This window comes from Geotrypetes seraphini, chromosome 13 (assembly GCF_902459505.1).
Source record: "Geotrypetes seraphini chromosome 13, aGeoSer1.1, whole genome shotgun sequence".
Classification (NCBI taxonomy): Eukaryota; Metazoa; Chordata; class Amphibia; order Gymnophiona; family Dermophiidae; genus Geotrypetes; species Geotrypetes seraphini.
This window is the reverse complement of record NC_047096.1, coordinates 59,194,896-59,207,678: the sequence shown is the minus strand read 5'-3', so window position 1 is coordinate 59,207,678 and position 12,783 is coordinate 59,194,896. Positions and strand designations below refer to the sequence as shown.

The window sequence follows — 12,783 nt, the reverse complement described above, 5'->3', positions numbered from 1 at the left end:
GATATGCCTCTCCTCCACCCCAGCGTCTCCTAGCACACCTGGAATCTTGGGCGGCACACTGTTTGTGATACACTGCCTTAGAGGGAGCAGCGGTTGCAGCCTGGGTGTAGTTCACAAACAATAAAGTTAGATTAATTTGAATTTGCTCCAGCGCTGTCTACTTGTATGTGATTTCTGCATCTTTACCAGGTTTTACATCTCACCACAGAGTGGCAAAATCCTCTACAATAAATAACCACTTGCGGTTCATGTCTTCAACTGCAAGAAGCCCTCTCTCACCCACACCAGGAAAGTGACAAAGGGAGAGGCGCTGCCGAGTGGGCTCATTTTCAGTCAAGGAAGGCCACTCGTATATATACCATTATGATGTATGGATATTTGCATACATAAAAGTTATAAAATATAATACATATGGTAATAAAAATGTAAAGCACATCAGTAAAATTAAACCACTCGTTAACAAAATTTTACTAAATGCATCACATATTGTGTAATAGTAAATCATTCAGTAGATGTAATGGACTGTTTCTTCAGCTCATTACAAAATAAAGTGTGTGTGTTTGGGGAAGGGGGGGAGAGATGCAAGACCCTTCAGCTTCCAGCTCAAAGATAAACCCAACTCGCTAAACCTTCCCTCCAACCGGATTTCTGCAAGGAACCTGTGAAAGTCATTGGAACTAGTCTCTCTTGTCCTAAATTGCATCCTAATCCAATTTATTCCAATCCGCTCCAGTCCTGGGGAAGGGACAGGGCTGGGTTGGTTGGTTTGGTTTTCTTTTCTTTTCTTTTTTTTTTTTTTTTGGGGGGGGGGAATACCTGAGGCCTCTGCATCACAAAAGGACTCCAGTGGCAAAGCTGAATCATGTAATTGAGACACATTTTCAAGGTACCTGGAATCAGCTAAGCCATCTCCACCCTGCATCCTGTCAAAGTCTGACCTTTGCCCTGGGAGGGGAGCTGTGAGAAATGGTAGTGAGGAGTCCATAAAGAGCGCTTAGGGGTATGGACATCTGCTAAGGGTGATGGCAGGTGTGATGGAGCCGTCATAGCTTTGAAAGAAGCAGAGCTCAACTCTATCAGAATGACACGGGGACAAATTTGTCCCCGCGAGTTTTGTCGCTGTCCTGTAAGCTCTACCTTAATCACACAAGCTTGGAACACTTATGATTTTAAAGTGTTTGAGGCTTGTACAGATGAGGATGGTGCTTGCAGAAATGGGGCAGGGACAGGAAAATAATTCACGGGGATAAGAAAATGAGTTCCTGTAGAGATGGGGAACAATTTGTCCCCATGTCATTCTCTAAACTCTATAGACCCAACAGTAAACATTAGACATCCTTACGTGTCTTGACCACCCCCCACCCCCTGGCTCCTATCATCTCTTTCATCCTACAGATGAAACACTGCATCACAAGGCAGCCAGCTACCCTCAATAGTATCCAGGAGAATAATGGCTGAGAGACCAAGTCACAAATTGACCTTCCGTGCTCTTAGCATCCTTCTTATGCCTTCAAATACGCATATTAATAACATCAACTTGGCTGGTTAAAAATGTTTGTTTATTTGAGGGGTTACAGCACACTACCGGTAATCTCTAGTGGAGTTGTTTGAGTTGCGAATACAAATCCCAGTATTGCCGCGGTCATTGGGGACCTGCTGACCGTCTGATACAGAGTGACAAACTTACTTTTTCACTCAGATAAGTTTCATTTTATTTCATTATTTTTTAATTTATTGAGAAAGCTACATTACACACACGGTGGTTATATTATATACAGTACTCCCCAAAATTCACAGGGGGTTCCGTTCTAAGAACACCAGCGAATTTTGAAAAACCGCGAATATGGTTTTTCAGTTGATCGAAGGCAGGAGAGGGCAGCTGCTGCGCTGGCGGGTGCATAAATTGTACTAACGAAGCCAGGCACATTTTCTGACTGCCTCGTCCTGGTACTAAAGTTATGGTTACACCAATCAGGAGCTGCTTTGATACACCAGATAGAGTGTCAAAGCAGCTCCTGCTTGGTGTAACCATGACTTTAGTACCAAGAAGATGTAGTCAGAAAATACCGCGAATTAATGAGTCTGCGATTTGCAAACCGTGAATTTGCGGGGGTTTACTGTATATCATTTAAGGCAGTCGGGACTGTGAAATACCATGATAGTCCCAGAGACAATACCGGTTTGGTTTATCTTTTAATCATCACGGTTGCGAGTCTAAGTATTTCACATATTTATAGCAATTATTTAATGACATGTTAATTCAACACTGTGATTTGAATAAGGATCTGGCTAAAAATGTTGACACGCTAAGGGGGAGATTCTATTGAAAAACACTGGCACTATGTCATATGCTACATTGCGCACCCTTTATAGAATAACATGTAGTGCCAACTCCTATACCCAACTGTAGGCACCAGACGTAGGAATGTTGGCACCCTCGGAACGCCCCTGATGGCCGTGGCCATGCTCCCTTTTGAGTTCCACACTTTGGCGCCATGCCTAACAGAACAGTGTGCAGCCAGATAGACAAATGTTAATGAGTGCCAATTAATATCAATAATTGGTCGATGGTTAACAGCTCAATAACCAATTAATTTGGGTGCACATCTTGGCAGTGGGCAAACTAGGCACAGGCGGAATAGAAATCCCTAATGTAATGTAATGTAATATGTATACAGAATCCTGGTTGGGGGGGGGGGGGAGGAGGTGCATAATTCAATGTGTCAGTTGTTTATCCCTGATGCAGACCTTTGGACAAAACATGGCCATGTTGGAATTGGTTTCTAAGATTACTTGTTTGTTTTTTTTAATTAATAATAATAATAATATCCAAGTGTTACTCCCTTCACTTTCAGTAATGTTCTGTTTATGTTGCACGGACAGCCTGCAAAGTGCAGTGCAAGCCAGGCTCTTCCTCCATTCCACCTCCCCCAAAATGCCCTGTGGCCTGAACACTGGCATCAGTGTGACCGAGTAGAGAAAGGGGATGGCCACTCGGCAGAGGCGCACTTCAACTGCCTGGCTGACTTTCCGTGCTGTGTGGCGCAGGCAAAGCCCTCTTCTCGTTCTTGAGCGAGAGACGTTTGGACAAGTGAAGCCCCGTGGTCGGAGTCTTGGATAGTGAGCAGCCAGGGACTGTGGAAAACAGGCGGAGAGCAAGAGCACTGGTTTGGGTGAGTAGTGAACGTACTACAGAGCAAAGGACAGGGCATTGTGGATGGGTGGGGGAAAAAGAGGGGTCCTTGAGCGGGGTGGGGGTTCTAGGATGCTGCTGTGGGGGAGAATGATCACCTCCTACGTCCCGTAGCTTCCCATTCTCTGCCCAAATCCTTTCTTCTCTAAAATGAGGACATGCCTGGGTTTCCCCGGACATCAGGTAACCCCAGTAGCGTAGTGAGGAGGAGGTGGGGAGGCATCATGGCATGCATGCTCACCCTCCCTTTCCCTGTCCCTCCAGTTCAGCGCTGCGAGCAACAACTTCAAGGTGCTCCTTGTGACTGTGTCAGTTCCCGCTGACATCGCTTCTGGGTGCCTCGCATAGGAAGTGACGTTAGAGGGAGAAATGACGTGGTCGCGAGGAGCACATTGAAATTGTTGCTCTCGCAGTGAACTAGAGGTACGGGGGAAGGGAAGGGATGGCGGAGACGAGGGCTGGGGGAGGGTCACCACTGCCTTGGGCGCCTCTCACCATCCTATATTCTCGATTCCCTCCCTCCTCCCCTATAACCCTGCTTGCACCACCAAAACTAGTCACTTTGGCTCTAATTCTATAAATTTGCCTGCGCCTAATTTGAGCAATAGGCGTAATCAGTGCGTTTTTGGCACTTGACACCTCACAATCGGCTTTAATTGGACTCAATTGAAACGTAGGCACCTAACTCGAAAATCTCGATTCTACAAAGAGTAGGTGCCTAGCCCAAAGCATCTTTACTAAAAGTGGGTGTGGTTAGGGGGCGGATCATGGGTGTGGTTTTGAGTTAGGCGCTTCTTTTTGAATAAGGGGCTGTTAGGGTTACCAGATGGCCGGGAAAACCCGGACATGTCCTCTTTTGAGAGGACTGTCCGGGTACCTGGAGGGATTTCCAAAACCTGGCAGTTTGTCTGGGTTCTGGAAGCTCCCAAAGCTCGGGGCTGCGTCTGGAGGGCGTCTGCGGATGGCGCACACATGCACGCATACCTGTGATGTCATCATGCCCACGTCCACACATATGCAGATGCCCCCTGGATGCAGGCATGAGGTAGGTTTGGGGGTGGGGCGGAACCAGGTATCATCTTTTTTTTAAAGAGGAAATCTGGTAACCTTAGGTGCTGTTAGGCATAACAAAACCAGGCCTAAATTGGAGACACCTAAGGTTACCAGATTTCCTCTTTAAAAAAAAGATGATACCTGGTTCCGCCCCACCCCCAAACCTACCTCATGCCTGCATCCAGGGGGCATCTGCATATGTGTGGACGTGGGCATGATGACATCACAGGTATGCGTGCATGTGTGCGCCATCCGCAGACGCCCTCCAGACGCAGCCCCGAGCTTTGGGAGCTTCCAGGTACCCGGACAGTCCTCTCAAAAGACCTGGACAAAGTGCTGGGTTTTGAAAAGCCGTCTGCCGGGAAACCCAGCACTTTGTCCAGGTCTTGAAAAGCCTCCTCAAATCGCATTGCGGATTTCCTCACCTGCAGGCAGCGGGTGATGGGGCTAAGGCGGGACTGGGGTGGGATTAGGACATTACAGGGTGGGGATGGGTGGAACTGAGTGAGCCTGGTTTCGGGTCTAGGGGGGTCCGGATTTTCCAATTGGAAAATCTGGCAATCCTAGGATGCTGCGTACTGCCTAAGCATGATTCTATAATGGGCATCTATTTTTTATAGAATCAGTGCCAATAGTAGTGCCTACCTTTAGGCAGACTTTCTAGAAGCAGAGCCTCCCTTTCCTCAATCCTATTTATTGCCATCATCGCCAAGCCCGCAGCTGCCCTTCTCTGGGCCTTCCTTTCAGCATTTCATTTGTGGTCATTAATGCTCCTTTTGTCATGTGGGTTGACTTATTTGGGAACTCTGGGGAAGAAATTTGTTGTGTGTTTTGCATTCTTTTCTTTTTTCATTTGGAATCTAAGACTTACAATTATTTGGGGCTGCAAAGCAAAACCAAACGCAGATCTTTCCACATGTGTACTCCTGCTACACCAATAGAAAACTTTGCTCATTGTGGTGGTAAATCTTTGGGACGCACAATCCTTGGCTGGGGCTAAAAAAGCGCCAAGAACAGGTTCTTGACGCTACAAACAGTTGATGCATTCAGAAAGGCACCTCTTGCATTTTCTAAGATTTTAGGAACAAAAAAAAAAAATGTCAAACCAACCAACCATATAAACAAATTACTACTAAGATGCGAATTCCAAATAGGCCGATACTTATTAGCTTTCAGTTCTGTAATCTCTAGCCTGGGGGGACCTCTGCTGGACGGACGCAGCACTGCACAAAACGTAAAGCAACGAACACTTTCACTTTCACTTCTTCTTTTCGGTTTGTTCCTCTGCTACGTTTCTTCGTGAAAAGCGAGAGCAAGTGGCAGGCCTGGATGTTCCTCCTTCCGATTCAACGTTGGGGGGGTAAGGAAGACTACAGTTCTCTTCCCCCACCCCCCCATCGTACCTTGGAGTCAGCAGCGGTGGGGGGGGGGAGGCAGCTGTTTGTTTCTCTGCTTTGCCCCTTTGCCCACAACCATTAAAAGCTTTCACTTGTTCTGGACTGCGTGGGGCAGGGGAGCATCAGAGTGAACAAACCCAACTTGGGAGCTTCAGATTGCAGGGAGTGACAAGTGGAGTTAATTCCAGTTCTGGTGCCATTCTCTGATGTTCATCATCCTCTTTTTTTTTCCTCCCTAGATCTCATGATCGGCTTTGCTGCTGCTGCTTCTGATGCATTTTGGGGATAAGAAAGAAAATTGTCCCTAGAAGTGGGGAAGGTGAGCATTTGGAACCTGCTGGAGGGGAGGAATCTGCTAAACTATATTGAAGGAGTCTGGGACTGGTTTTCCTAAGTGTTGAACTAAGTTTTCTCTTTAATTAAATGCTGAATTATGTCCTGCACTGGGGGTTTTAGCTTCTTTTGGCTATCTCAGCATATGATATTGTATTCCACCCTCCTGGACATGTAACAGAAAGACTGCAGGGCTTAGATCAGTGACCTGCTAGTGTGAGCGTAGGACCAATGATTGTTAAGAAAAGTAACACCTGGAAAGTTTTTGTCTAGAATTCAGTTGTATAGCCAGAAGAATGTATAAATCTCTCTGAAACTTCCTGGTTACGGGACTTCTGAAGCCAGCTTGGGGCTCAGGGGTCCACATATGCTGAATAAAACATCTGCGCTTTCTTCAAGTCTCCTAGTTTTGTGGCTGCCCAAAGTGACCTTTCAATATTATAATTGTCATCCGCTATAATTTAATTGTCATCTTGTTTATTTTGAGGATGGGCAATGAGCACTTAGCATGCAGTAACAGTTTATTTGCACAAACATGTTAGGGGATTGTGGTAATTTACCTGATACCATGTATTAAACCATGTATTACAACATTTTTCTACTTTTTTTTTTTTTGAGGAGGGTGCGTGGAAGCTGTAGCCAAATCGCATGTTATACTCACCGCGTGCTAACACAGAGTTAACATGACAGCATTTAGCAGAAAGTGGTCCTCGGCTTAGGGTTACCATATGGCTCCAGAAAAAAAAGAGGACGGATTGAGACATTCGGGTTCCTTAGGCTTCTGCGGCTGGCGTCGTGATTGTAGCAGGTTTCCGGGTCTCGCCGCACCAGTGTAGAAAGAACCGACGTTTTCGCCATCATGCTGTGGCTTTCTTCAGGGTATGCTGTGGGGTCCGCAGTGTGTCTTTATATATAGTGGGTTCACGGTCAGCCCAACAAACTTTCCTGCCAAAAATTCAAATTTCTGGACTCAGGCTGCCCGGTTCTCAATATATAGTGGGTTCATGGACCTGATTGAGTCCAGAAATTTGAATTTTTGGCAGGAAAGCTTGTTGGGCTGACCGTGAACCCACTATATATAAAGACACACTGCAGACCCCACAGCATGGCCTGAAGAAAGCCACAGCATGATGGCGGAAACGTCGGTTCTTTCTACTAAGACACGGAGAGACCCGGAAACCCGCTACAGTCATTGAGACATTTGGGTTTTACTTCCATTGAAAGTAATGGAAGTAAAAGCCAAATATCTCAATCCATCCTCCTCCTCCTCCTGGAGCCATAACCTATAGGCTCCATAGGCTAATGGTTACATTAATGACAACCTGTAATATAAAATGGAGAGAATGTCCTCATTGAGGCAATGTAAAGATCTGAAATCTTTCAAAAAGTGAGAGTGTTGGCTACATTATTCGACCTTTTAAGTAGCCTACTGAGCAAGGGTAACAGTGCGCTGGTGCTTCAATTCGACCTAAGTAGTGCCGTTGATTTGGAAGATCAGACCAAATTGTTGGCTTGTTTGGATGCTTTTGGCCTATACTACAGGGTAATGTTCTTGGAATTCAGACAAGATCAGTTTAATAATCAGTTTTCCTTTAACTGGAAAAATCCAAGTGGTGTACCCCAAGGTTCCCCACTTTTACCCACATTATTTAATGTATATCTCTCCTCTTTGGGTTACAGTTTGAGTAACCTAGGTATAGAACTCTTCGGCTATGCTGACGATATCACAATTTTCACAGTATTATCTCGTATCTCTCATAAAATTGAGTCTGTGTTGAGATTGATGAACTCTTGGATGCAGGATTTCAAACTCAAGCTTAACCCTGATAAGACAAAGTTCTTTGTTGTGTCGCCACATGAGACTATTCACGAGCCATTGATTAGTAAAAATTCTACCTTGTATACAGTTCAACCAACAATTAAAACACTGGGAGTTATTTTGGATCAGCAGCTGACCATGAAAAAACAATATTTCGGCTTTTAAACTTCTGGTACGATCTTTATTACTGAGTCTTTTGGATTATTGAAATATTGTATATTTAGCAGTCCCCAAGAAAGACACGGTTCGACTCATATTGATTCAGAATACAGCGGTTAGAATGATCTACGGTCTTAAAAAAATATGATCACGTGACTCCATTTTATTGTGAATTGCATTGGCTGCCAATGGAGGCTCGTGTTTTGTTTTAAGTTGGGTTGCTTTTGCTATAAGGTTATGTATGGTACCACTCCGCTTTATAGGGTTAATAGATTCTCTCTAGCATCGTATCAAAATAGTAGAAAGTCTCATGCCCTGTTCACCTTCCCCTCAGTACAGGGCTGTAAAAGTAAGAAATTTCTGGACCATACTTTAGCACTCTAGGCAGCTTCACACCACAGAGAATTTCGATCGTTATTGCTTGGAGCTTCAGAACTCAACTGAAAACTTATCTCTTTTCAAAATACTTGGTCAAATAATTTCTTTCCGTCGTTCTTAAATTGTTTTTACTTTATAAGATTTTGTGAACCACGTAGAACTCATGGTTACGCGGTTAAGAAGCACGATGTTATGTTATGCTTATTTATTTGTTAAAGCATTCTTTTAAGTCTATTATCTTGTTGTAAACACTGGAAATCGTTTAGGTTATAAGCGGAATAGAAATGTTTAAAATAAAAGGTATCATGTCAAATCTGGGCTTAGTGCTCAGTGGCGTAGTAATGTGGGGTCGAAGGGGGTGGTCTGGCCTGGCCGCTGTCTTCCTAAGGGCTTGCCCCCCCTTCTCCTCTCCTTGCCTCATGCACACGCCCCTCCCTTGCCTTCCCCCGTACCTTTTATTACTTCCCCAGTTCGAGGATGTCGTCCGTCTTGGCATCGGCGCGCTCAGACATCGCTCCCAAGACCTGGGCCTAGGAAGTAACGTCATAGGGTGAGCTGACGCTGATGTGGGCATGCTGCTCACGCCAGAGAAGCTTAAAAGGTACGGGGAAAGGGAAGGGGGCGCGCGTGCACGCAGCAGGGGGGGTGGGGGAGGGGCGCTGCTCACCCTTTCTATGCTACTGTTATTGCTCGGTAAAATTCTGCATTAAGCTCGGATTTAGCGTACGTCACTTGAATGAAAGGGCCCCTTGGTTCTTCTGAATGGAGGGGAGACAAATTAAATGGTGTGGAGGATCAGTCTAATGCACACTGACGAGGAGGAGAGGCATCCGCGCCAGCTGACTGCCTATTAGACATGCCTCTCCTGTACGCAGTCAGCCGGCACGGGTGATTCTCCTGCTCTCCCCGCACCTCCCCTCCTCCTGGATCCCTCCACTGAAGCGGGTTATGGGCAGACGGGCCTTCGCGCATGCGTGGACATAGATGCGATGATGTTGCGCACTTCCGGATGCCTTTCGGCCGGGGCAGTGGGCGTCGGAATTGGGGTGGCCACAGGGGCCATGGCGGTCAGAGGTCAGAAGAGTTATGGCTCTCCCGACTCCCCCACCTTAATGAGCTTCCTATCCTTCCTCCCTACTCTTCCAGTACGTTTGTGGGTCTTAGTCTAAGTAGCCCTGATTTTATAATTGTATGTATACTGCTTAAAAGCAGATAAGTGGAATAGCAAATTTTAATAAAGCTTGAAACTCCTACCTGCTCACTGTCATTTTAAATCTTCAGGCTGCCGTCGTTGAGCCCCGTAAGTCTTCCTTCTGCATTAGCCACTTGCTGCAGAATGAGGACTTCCGGGGCAGGCCGACGGCAGCAGGCTCATTTGTTGCTACTGACGGCTGCCTGAAGATTTCAAATGACAGCAGTCGGGGAAGAGGTAGGTGGGGGAGCCGGGAGCCAGAGAGAGAGGTCTAGGGCAGAGCTTTTGCCCCCCCCCCCCAAACAAAAAGCGTAATGCTGTCCATATGCCAAACTGGGCCTGATTCCCACTGCAGTTCCTTGTGATCTTGGCCAAACCACCCACCCCTCCATTGCCCCAGGAACAAAACTTACACTAGGGCCTGGTACCTGCATCTACTGTACTGTGTACATTGCCGACTCTGTCTAGTAGCATTTTAGAAATTATTAGAAGTAGTAGTAGATAAGAAAAACTTATTTTTGATAACTACAATGCTTTAAGAACTTCTATTGAATTCTACTTGAGCATCTGAACCTTCTGAGACATTACAGGAACCTCACATGGCAAAGGCGTGCTACAGCTTAGTGCAAAGGAAAACTGCTCTCCAATGCAGCGCCAAACAGTACACAACAATGCCTGGTAACATGGCAGAGCACGCCACAGATGTGCACATATCTCTGCACAAGGGACAGCTATATTTTGTGCACAAAAATAGTGCAGGCAGTCCCCGTTTTACGAACATCTGACTTATGTTGGACTCGTACTTAAGAATAGGGGTCCTTGTTCTAACTTCAGTGTTCCAACGCACCCTTCTCTCTCCCTCCCAAGTCCCAACACGACCCTCTCCCTCCCTCCTGAGTCCCAACATGCCCCTCTCCCTCCCTCCCGAGTCCCAACACGCCCCTCTCCCTCCTGAGTCCCAACACGCCCCTCTCCCTCCCTCCTGAGTCCCAACATGCCCCTCTCCCTCCCTCCTGAGTCCCAATGCACCCCTCCCCCTCCCGAGTCCCAATGCACCCCTCCCCCTCCCGAGTCCCAACATGCCCCTCTCCCTCCCTCCTGAGTCCCAATGCGCCCCTATCCCTCCCTCTCGAGTCCCAACATGCCCCTCTCCTTCCCTCCTGAGTCCCAATGCGCCCCTCTCCCTCCCTCCCAAGTCCAAACACGCCCCTCTCCCTCCCTCCTGAGTCCCAACATGCCCCTCTCCCTCCCTCCTGAGTCCCAATGCGCCCCTCTCTCTCCCTCTCGAGTCCCAACATGCCCCTCTCCCTTCCTCCTGAGTCCCAATGCACCCCTCCCCCTCCCTCCCGAGTCCCAACATGCCCCTCTCCCTCCTGAGTCCCAACGTATCCTTCTCTCTCTCTCCCAAGTCCCATTCTTTGCCCCAAGTATGTGCCTCCCTCCTGTGGGTGTTTACCTTCTTCTGGCCGTCTCCATCCTCCTTCCAGCCACAGTCATTTCTCTGCACAAAGCCATGGACAGCGGTTCCTATTCACGCCCCACGGCTGAGCCGAAAGCTTCCTACGACGTCAACGGGAAGGCTTCTGGCTCAGCCATGGGACGTGCGTAGGAGCCACTTACCATGGCTTTGTGCGGAGAAATGACACCAGCGATCCGGGCAGACAGATGGGGGGCGTTCCTCTGATCGCTCCCATCTGCATATTTTTCTTTTAAGAATTCATCGGATCGTGAATCTAACCCTTTATCTGCTGCCATTTGCTATTATCTAAGTACCTATTTTACTTATAATTTTAATGCACCCTATTGTCTATTTTTTCTGTAAACTGCTTAGAATCCTAATGGAGTTTAGCGGTATATAAGAAATAAATTACATTACATTATGCTACTATGTAATAATAAGCTAATTGATGTTAACAACCGATGATTGGTAATTGGTGCTAAATTGCATTTATGTGCTTAAGTACTCGTAGTTGGGATTCTAGCAATTGATCATGTAAAATAGCCTGCAACTGGAAGGGGGTGTGGACCTAGGCAGGTCAGAGACTTGCCTAGCACTTAAGCACATTTGTTATAGAACAGTGGTTCTCAAACCTGTCCCGGCACCTCCATTATAAGCAAATCTCTCTCATCCATATTCATTAAGGATATCCTGAAAACCCGACTGGGGGCTAAACACAGTCATTAAGACCGTGCGAGTTGCTGTTGGCCGATTGTGGAACTGCGGTCGATGTTCCAACAACTTTCCACGCAAATGATTTGCACGGAGGATCGTCGTAATCCCATCAGACCAGTCGCTCTGAGAGAGACTTTGACACATGTGCAGAGCCGGTTTGGGGAAGCCTGAACAGCTGGAGTGGCAGGGGAAGCCCCAAAGTAGCCTCCCCTTGCTGACACTGCTGTCGGCAGGAGGGATGCCCACCCCCTCATGCCTCTTTTGGTACCAGGGTCATCGGGGGTGGGGGCAGCCCTAAGAAAAAAAGAGGCAGACTTGTCAGTAGCAGTTACCGACTGTCGGGTTTTCCGATCCGATTCTGGCATGCAAAGTTAGAGCACAATTCGAATGGCTGGCTTTAATGTTAATGCCCTCAGAGAATGAGTGAGCGGTGAGCCGTTTTGTGCATTGGGTCGGCAAATATGATCGGTCGCTAAACCAGTCAAACCTGTTTGGTGATGCTCATTAGATGATTGGAGACTTTAGTGCATCTAGCCCTGGCTGGTTTGAGAACCACTATTACAGCAGTTAGCCATTGAGGTAGCATAAGTGCCCACACCTATGGTTAGGCCTGTAACCACAGCCTTATGCTAGTATGTTCTAACAGCAATTATGCATGCAATTGCCAGTATGGAATTTGCGCTTTGCACACAGCTTCCTGACGCCTAATTCAGGGTGACTTGTATAGAAATACAAGTATTCTACACTTTTCTCGACACTTCACATTTCATACATAAAATTGAAACAAAAAGTGTCCAGAAAAGTGTGAAATAACTCGTAAGTTTCATGGCTCCACATCGTTCTCTTCTTAGTTGGGCTGAGAACTTTTCAACGGTCCCTCCTATTGTGATGTCATAATGCCTCATTCCACCAATGCCTAAGTGCCAACCTCATCGGTGATGACACAATGGCTTGGTTTCCCTATCCTTGGGCCCATTTACTAGATGCATTTTCCTCATTGACATGAAAAGTGTCAAGAAAAGTGTGGAATAACTTTTTTCGTGGCTCCAGTAATTCTTATTCCATTTGGGACAGTACATTTTCTAT

General features: G+C 46.8%; 1 protein-coding gene across 2 annotated transcripts in view; it reads left to right on the top strand.

Moving 5' to 3' along the window:
• Nucleotides 1–5,469: 5,469 nt before the first annotated feature.
• The window catches only part of LOC117347304, a 32,544-nt gene continuing 25,230 nt past the window's right edge, over nt 5,470–12,783 (top strand). For both annotated transcript variants that reach the window (XM_033918057.1, XM_033918056.1), the window contains exons 1-2: nt 5,470–5,606; nt 5,883–5,962. The gene's annotated coding sequence lies outside the window, so the exon portion shown is untranslated. The remainder of the gene's footprint in view (nt 5,607–5,882; nt 5,963–12,783) is intronic.